The sequence below is a fragment of the Rhineura floridana genome, chromosome 6 (genome assembly GCF_030035675.1).
Source record: "Rhineura floridana isolate rRhiFlo1 chromosome 6, rRhiFlo1.hap2, whole genome shotgun sequence".
Lineage (NCBI taxonomy): Eukaryota > Metazoa > Chordata > Lepidosauria > Squamata > Rhineuridae > Rhineura > Rhineura floridana.
The window spans coordinates 11,244,010-11,252,832 of NC_084485.1; positions in this window are offsets into that span (position 1 = coordinate 11,244,010).

Below are 8,823 nucleotides of genomic sequence, written 5' to 3' on the forward strand. Positions count from 1 at the left end.
GAAAGCTGAACTAGAGACGTTCTCCACATGCACATCGGTAACGGAGCACATCAGGGATTTCATTATTTCATTTCATTTCATTAAACTTATAGACCCCCCCATAGCCGAAGCTCTCTGGGCGGTTTACAAGAACAAGAACAACATCAAAAATACAATACACATATGACAATATAAAATATTAAAATGTTAAAAATTAAAACAGTTCCAACACATACTAACTTAATTAAAATGCCTGAGTGAAGAGGAAAGTTTTAACCTGGCGCCGAAAAGATAGTAATGTTGGCGCCAGGCGTATCTCCTCAGGGAGATTGTTCCACAGTTCGGGGGCCACCACTGAAAATGCCCTTTTTCGTGTTGCCGCTCTCCGAGCTTCCCTATAAGTAGGCACTCGGAGGAGGGTCTTCGTTGTTGAGCGTAGTGTACGGGCAGGTTCATATCGGGGGAGGCGTTCCAACAGGTATTGTGGTCCTGTGCCGTGTAGGGCTTTGTAGGTTAAGACCAGCACTTTGAACCGGGCCCGGAAACATATAGGAAGCCAATGCAAGCAGGCCAGAACAGGTGTTATATGGTCGGACCGTTTGGTTCCCGTCAACAGTCTGGCCGCTGCATTCTGCACAAGCTGCAGTTTCCGAACCGTCTTCAAAGGCAGCCCCACGTAGAGCGCATTGCAGTAATCTAATTTTGAGGTTACCAGCGCATGAACTACTGAAGCGAGGTTCTCCCTGTCCAGATAGGGGCATAGTTGGGCCACCAGCCGAAGTTGGTAAAAAGCACCCCTTGCCACCGAGGCTATCTGTGTAGTCATCTGTGTAGTCTGATGTAGTCATCCGAGGTCTCAGGGGGGGTGTCTTAGAATCTTTACTTTTTTGGGAACCAGATTCCAGCAAGGTCCCTATACCTTCAGCATCTTATGAACCAATCAGCATGAAAGGAGAATTTGTTAGTCACTGAGATGAGTCTTCTAATTTGCTTCATTGTTGTTTCCTGCTGATTGGAACAATCAGAGTGAAAGGAATTCCTATTAGTTCCTGCTTCAAAAAGCCAAGCTGGGGAGAGTGAGAATTCTGTTAACTGCAGAAGATAACAGTCATAGCATCCCATCTACATCATCAAGCAGTTTGGTAGCAGCAGGAGATAAACATGTAGACATGGAATTCAGTAATTCAAGCAGTATGTCTGACAGTGAGAAAGGGCAGTCAAATGGTGATAGAGAAGCTGAAAGCAGTGCCCAAGCCTGGCCAGTTTATTCTGTAAGAAGGTTGTATAATCTTAGAAGGTGGCGTAGCTGTGACTATTATGATGGGACCCTGCACTTCTGAATTTACTACTACGCTACTGGGGCACATTCAAATCTGCGATTCCCAAGAATACCTAAAAAATAGTGTCACCCCTTACATACCCAGCCGAACACTGTGCTCTACAGGTGAGGGGCTCCTGCAGATACCATCTCGTCAGGAGGTCTGTTCTGTATAACATAGGAATAGGACCTTTAGTGTGGCGGCAGTTTCCCTTTGGAATTCCCTCTTGTTACATATCTAACAGGCACCGTCCCTATTGTCTTCTCAGCACCTGTTAAGACCATTCTTTTTCAACAAGCCCTTTAAGTGGAGATTCATATCCCAGTCTGGATCTATATTGGATTTGAAATTGTTTTTATATATATTTTTATTGCTCATGTTTTTATTGTTAATCACTATGGGATGTTTCACAGGAAGTGATTCAGAAATGAATGAATATGTATGTGTGTATGCTGACAGGTGGTACAGTTTCATCAGGACCACACCCAGATTTTTTTTTATTTTTTGTGGAATTCCTTTGGTTAAACTAAATAGTTAAATAAGGTGCCAGTATTCATATCTTGATAAAAGTGTTGTGGGTGTGGGCAGAGTATGGGACATAGCACTTTCTGAAAAACTAATGCAACACAATAGAAAAATTTGCGGCATAGCAAAAACAGACAAATTCGATGTGTGGTACCCGTTCATAGTTTATATTAACAAAACTCTACCAGTTTTCTCTCCCCCATTATCCCAGGTCTCGCTATGGAGAGGGTCTATCTTTCACACTAACACAGAGAAACTTATAGAAGGGCACAGTGAGTAAAGTCATTGGGTAAAAAGTAATTATAAAACTCCATTTTGTTTTTATTAAGGTTTGGATACAAGATTGGATTGTCAACGTCATTTGTGTGTACAATGTACTCCATGTTTGTTGATTAACTGTTCATTTTTCTGTATATTCTGAAAAATAAAATAAAAGATTTTTTTTAAAAAAAGTGTTGTGGGTGCCAGCACAAAATGGTTGCATACTAAGATGCTAAAAATAAGCTGAGATGTTAAAATGTTAAAATTAAATTATTAAATTTATTAAAATGCCTGGGAGAAAAGGAATGTTTTAACCTGGCGTCGAAAAGATAATAATGTTGGCGCCAGGCGTACCTCCACAGGGAGATCATTCCATAATTCGGGGGCCACCACTGAGAAAGCCCTTTTTCTGGTTACCATCCTCCGGGCTTCCCTCCGAGTAGGCACCCGGAGGAGGGCCTTCGATTTGCTCCCTCTGGTCCTAACAATGGGGTGGGGTGGGGTGGGGTGGGCTCTGCTCAGACTGCTTCTTGTGGGGGCTACAGATTGCCTTCCTTCTGGCTGCCTATGTCATTAAACAGTAGCTGGGTCTGGTAGCAGTACTAACAGGGTATTATAGCTGCCATTACTAATTAGTCATTTAAAATGTAAATACATTTGCACATTACCAATAGTGCAAATACAGGTGCTTTTTTTCCCAGATGCTGAAGTATACGTAAGTTAGCTTACAATCTAACAAATAGAAGCTGCTCTTTATTAGGAGGGAAGCCTAAAATATTATATTTTGATTTTCATTCCATATTACACTGGAACAAAGTTGTCTTAAAAATGTACACGTACCTTTATGTCTCAGCTCTGATGGTTATAACGGGCTTGGGGTGATTAGTCAACTAAAACTTTGACTGACCTAGTGGTTAAAGCTTGAGGCCCTAATTAGAAAGGCAATTAATATGTTTTCAAATAAATAACTACATATACATAGAGTGGCAAGGAACAGCCATAACAAAGATGGTTTGCCTTCACTCCTCTAATTGTCGGATGAACAATGGGCATGCAGCCTCATTGCATTTCTCACGAATGTATCATGTGGGCAGCAGCTATTGTGCTGCAGCTCATTAGCATTTTTATTATTTTATTATTTTACTAGGAGCACAATCAGGGCTTTTTTTGTAACAGTACTCACAGATACTGAGTACCGACACCTCTTTTTTTGGCTGCCCACGCCAGCCATTTTGTCCTGGCACCCATAGCACTTTTATCAAGATATGAGTACAAACTCACTTTTTTAATCAAAAAACAAAAATTACTGAGCGAATACATTAGAATCCTGTTGTTGTTATGTGCCTTCAAGTCAATTACGACTTATGGTGAGAGTGATGACAGGTTTCCCAGTCAGCTTCATAACTGAGTGGGGATTTGAACCCAAGGCTCTTCATTCCAACCTTCTATCCATTGAATTCATTGAAAAGTAGTGCATTTGAAGTGACATCTGGCGGTATGCAAGTTTTATACTGGATGTTTGATGTGTGATGGCTCATTCATAGATGCAAGTTGTGACCTGACACTGACAAATATGCCCTGCCCACCTCCCAGTTTTGTCTGGGAGAAGACTGAGTAGTTTCTGCCCCCTCCAAATAATAGGTGTTGCCTTTCTACCAAGCCAAGCAGCCCTTCTTCCTCCTCTTGATCCAGATCACAGCTCTGCACAGTTGTTTTTTTCCCTGAAAAATGTGCAGAATTATACATACTTGAAAAAAAGAAAAGAGTGTGTTCAACTTAATACATACTGTAGTTTGATCCTTATTTACTTACTTACTTAGTGTATTATACAGCCACGATCATGGCTGTATACTATAGCCAGCGGTGATTTTTCACATGCCACAATGTTAAATTGAAAATACCCCCCATGCCATTCTGATGCTTCCCATAAGCTCATTTCAAAACAAAACCTTACAAAACTTATAGTCCTGAACTCAGAAACGCTTGCTTAACAACCATGTGAATTTTCACGGTGAAACAGTCAGGGAGAATCAGAAGTTCAAAATGTAAAAAGAGAGGGAAAAAATCCAAAGCCCTGTTGGACTTTTTTCTGTCAATGGTCTCATAATATGTTGAAATTAAAAACCAGCCATGTTCACAGAGTACCTGTAATCCTATTACTGACCTTACCCCATATTCTAACTTTCATCTGAAAAGATGCAGTTTAAAAGTTAAAGAAAATGCCTGGCTGATTTTTAATTAATTTAAGAAATTTAGCATTGGAGTCAATGATAAGCCCGGGCATGCTCAGTAAGAACCAACTGTCAGTGTTCTAAATGACAGACTCACAGCTGCTTGGCTAATCAGGGGGCCACACCCACGCCAGACCTTTATTTCACTTTAGACAGTCATGGCGTCCCCCAGAGAATCCTGGGAGGTGTAGTTTGTGAAGGGTGCTAAGAGGAGATGCCTTTTCCCCTGACAGAGCTCCAGTGGCCAGAAGGGTTTAACAGTCAGCATCTCTGACTGAAGTTCTGTGAGGGGAACAGGGCGTCTCTCAGTACCCTTTACTAACTACACTTTGCAGGATTCTTTGGGGGAAGCCATGACTGTCTAAAGTGAAATAAAGGTCTGGTGTGGATGTGGCCAAGGACAGCTTTGGTTTAAATTTGGGTGGGAGCTACACATGCCTGCTATAAAATGGACAAGATCCTGGAACGTGTGGTTGCTGACCAGCTCCAGGCGCTATTGGATGAAACCAATTATCTAGATCCATTTCAATCGGAGTTCAGGCCTGGTTTTGGCACTGAGACGGCCTTGGTCGCCCTGTTTGATGACCTATGTCGGGAGAGAGACAGAGGGAGTGTGACTCTGTTGATTCTCCTTGACCTCTCAGCGGCTTTTGATACCATCGACCATGGTATACTTCTGGAGAGGCTTGCAGAGTTGGAGGCACTGCTTGGCAGTGGTTCCGCGCCTACTTAGCAGGTCGTCTCCAGAAGATAGTGCTTGGGGAACATTGCTCGACACCGTGGGTTCTCCAATGTGGGGTCCCACAGGGTTCGGTTCTGTCTCCCATGCTTTTTAACATTTATATGAAGCCGCTGGGGGCGGTCATCAGGAGTTTTGGAGTGCGTTGTCATCAGTATGCTGATGACACGCAGCTCTACTTCTCCTTTACATCTTCTTCAGGTGAGGCAGTCGACGTGCTGAACCGTTGCCTGGCCGCGACAATGGACTGGATGAGAACTAACAAACTGAGACTCAATCCTGACAAGACTGAGATGCTGTTGGTGGATGGTTTCTCTGATCGGATGGTGGATATATACCCTGTCCTGGATGGGGTTACACTCCCCCTAAAGGAACAGGTGCGTAGTCTGGGAGTCATCTTAGACTCTTCCCTCACACTTGAGGCTCATGTAGCCTCGGTGGCCCGGAATGCGTTCTACCAACTTCGGTTGGTAGCCCAGCTACGTCCCTATCTGAGTAAGGAAGACCTCACATCAGTGGTACATGCTATGGTAACCTCGCGTCTGGACTACTGCAATGCGCTTTACGTAGGGCTACCTTTGAAGACGATTCGGAAGCTACAGCTAGTGCAAAATGCGGCGGCAAGACAGCTAACAAGAACTAAGCGGTCTGAGCATATAACACCTGTGCTAGCCCGTTTGCACTGGCTTCCAATATGCTTCCGGGCCAGATTCAAAGTGTTGGTACTTACCTATAAAGCCTTATACGGCGCGGGACCACGATATCTGTCGGAACGCCTCTCCCGATATGAACCGGCCCGTACACTACGGTCTACTACGAAGGCCCTCCGGGTTCCGACTCATAGGGAAGCCCGGAGAGTGGTGACAAGATCTAGGGCCTTCTCAGTGGTGGCCCCCGAACTATGGAATGGTCTCCCTGAGGAGGTGCGCCTGGCACCGACACTATCATCTTTTCGGCGCCAGGTTAAAACCTTTCTCTTCTCTGAGGCATTTTAATTCCTGTTAATTTTAAATTATTATAATTTGATTTTAGACTGTACAGTTTTTTGTACAGTTTTGTATTGTGATATACTGTATTGTGTTATTTTTATTGTATTTTTAATGTTCACCGCCCAGAGAGCTGTTGCTAGTCGGGCGGTATATAAGCTTAATTAAATAAATAAAAAAAATAAAAAAAATAAAAAGGTGGGGAAAACCCTGAAAAACAACAATACTGTTCACAATATTTTCCTTTTGGAAAGGAAAGGGGCTTCCGCTCTGTTCAGTGCCCACCCACTCAATCTCCTCCCCTCCCACTCACTCACTCCCTACCCCTACCGTTCATCCTCCTTCTCTCCCCATTCCCCCTCCTCCCACCATTCCTAAGCATGATTGCAAAGGAGTAAATCCCATTGAACTCAAAAAGCATGCAAATGATCAAACCTGCCCTACCTTCCTATCCCCTCCCTTTTGCCCCTTTTCTCCCTCTTCCTTCACCCCTCCCCTTCCCCATCCCCTTCCAATCCCCCCTCCCTTCCTCCTTCCCTCTCCTCTTCCTTTCCCCTCCTCCATGGTCAGTTTTACCTACTCTAAGCATAATTGCACAGGAGTAAATCCCACTGAACTCAATAAACATGCAAATGAACAGACCTGCCTTTCCCCTCTCCCCTCCCTTCTTCCTCCCCTCCCCTTTTCCTTCTTCTTCCTCCACTGCCCACTTCAGTCCTCCCTCTTCTCCTCCTCCCTCATGGTCAGTTTCACCTATCCTAAGCATGATTGCAGGGAAATAAATCCCACTGAACTCAATAAGCATGCAAATGATCAATCCATTCTCAGCAAACTGGCACAGGATCCCATTTCTTACCTCCTGGATTAAAAAGCAGAGAAATTCACTAATAGGCAAAAAAATCTTGCAGTTTAAGAACGTACTTATAGCCAACAGATATTTCTATCGAACTTTAAAAAGCAGGAAAATTATGCAGCTATAGTAAATACCTGAGGGGAGCAGGAGACCTGTCACCCTCTATGAGATATTGCAGTGCCCTACAAATTTGTAAAAATGCAAACACAATTTGGGTCGGTCTTTCACAGTCCGATCCACTTCCTGTGTAGCTTGGAAGAGTTTGGTAACACGTGCCTCTGAGCATATGGTGAGTGGTAGCAACACCTGCAATCAGCCCAAATAACAGAAACAAGACATGTGCTGTTCTGATCTTGCTTTAGCAGGGAGGGAGGAATATTAAGGCAACTGATATAGGTCAGATAGTCATTTTAAATATGTTTGATTTACTTTGCAATTTTACTGAACTTTCCTATAGTAAATCATTTTCTTTTGCTTCTGTTTCTGTGAATATGTGAAGTGTAGCAACACTTTGCAAGATTTACACTAAAAATATTCCAAAAACAATTGTAGAATAATGGCACTGACTATTGCAGAATAGTCTCCAGTGGACATGAGCAGTGTCTCAGTTTGCACAAGATAATACAGTGGGAGGTGAAATATATTCTAGCAAATTTCTAGGTGTGCTCTATGCTTTTAATTGGCCATGCCCACCATTCCTTAAGTGGAGTGTTTTAAGCATAGCAGGCTGAAAACATACATCTTGGCCAGGCTAAGTTTGTTTTTTCCAACAGCTACTGTAGATTCATCACTTAAGTAGCAACATATTGTAATCAGTCTCATTTTACATCAAACTGCAGTTTCAGATACAACAGTTAATGCACCAAAATAAAAATAGAACAAAACCTCCAGCTTGAAACACAAAAGGCTGTCTTCACCGTTATATGACATTAACCAATAAAAAGGCTTTGAAGTTAATGAAAATAATTTTTTCTAGGATGAATGAGAGAAATATAAATTTCTAGGTTAGATTCTGTGTAGAAACAGTCGTAACACACGAAATAAGCAAAGTAAGAAGAACACCAACAAACATAAAAATGTAATTCTCCATCTTTACACATGGTAGGTGTTGCCACCACTCACCATATGCTCAGAAACATATGTTCCCAGATTCTTTCAAGCTTCACAGGAAGTGGATTGGACTGTGAAAGACCAATCCAAATTGTGTTTCCCTTTTTACAGATGTGTAGGGCAGTACAATATCTCAGAGAGGTCAGGTCTCCTGCTCCCCTGGTGCATTCACTATAGCTGCCCAACTTCCCTGCTTTTTAAAATTTGATAGAAATATCTGTGGGCTATAGGTACGTACTTAAACCGTAAGGGTTTTTTTGTCTGTGAATTTATATAGGGTTTTCTGGGCCATTCACAAATAAAATGAAATTAAAAATAAGAGTTTGCAGCATTAAACCATTTTCAGGCAAAAAAAAAAGGGGGGGGGAAGACCTGATTCTTCCCAATCCCTGTGAAGAGTAATGTCTGAGCAAGGCTGACACCTAGCGACCAAGACAGTGTACAGTCCCTGACAAAGCAACAACTGTGGGTGCTTAGTAAGATATGAGTTGCCATAATATTACTACTTACCATTTATGTAGGACTTCGTGTTCAATGAGGCTCGCATGCATTATCCTGTCATAATCCTGACAATAACCCTTCAAGATAGGTCAGTACAATTATCCCCATATTGCAGATTTAATTCATTTCATTTTATTATATTTTTCTTACCTTTTTTTCCATGGAAGCCAAAAGGCAGCATATTATTGTTATATTTATATCCCACCTTTCCTCCAAGTTGCTCAAGGTGGTGTACATGGTTCTTCTCCCATTTTATCCTCACAACAACCCTGTAAGGTAAGTTAGGCCGAGTAAGAGTGACTGGAACAAGGTCACCCAG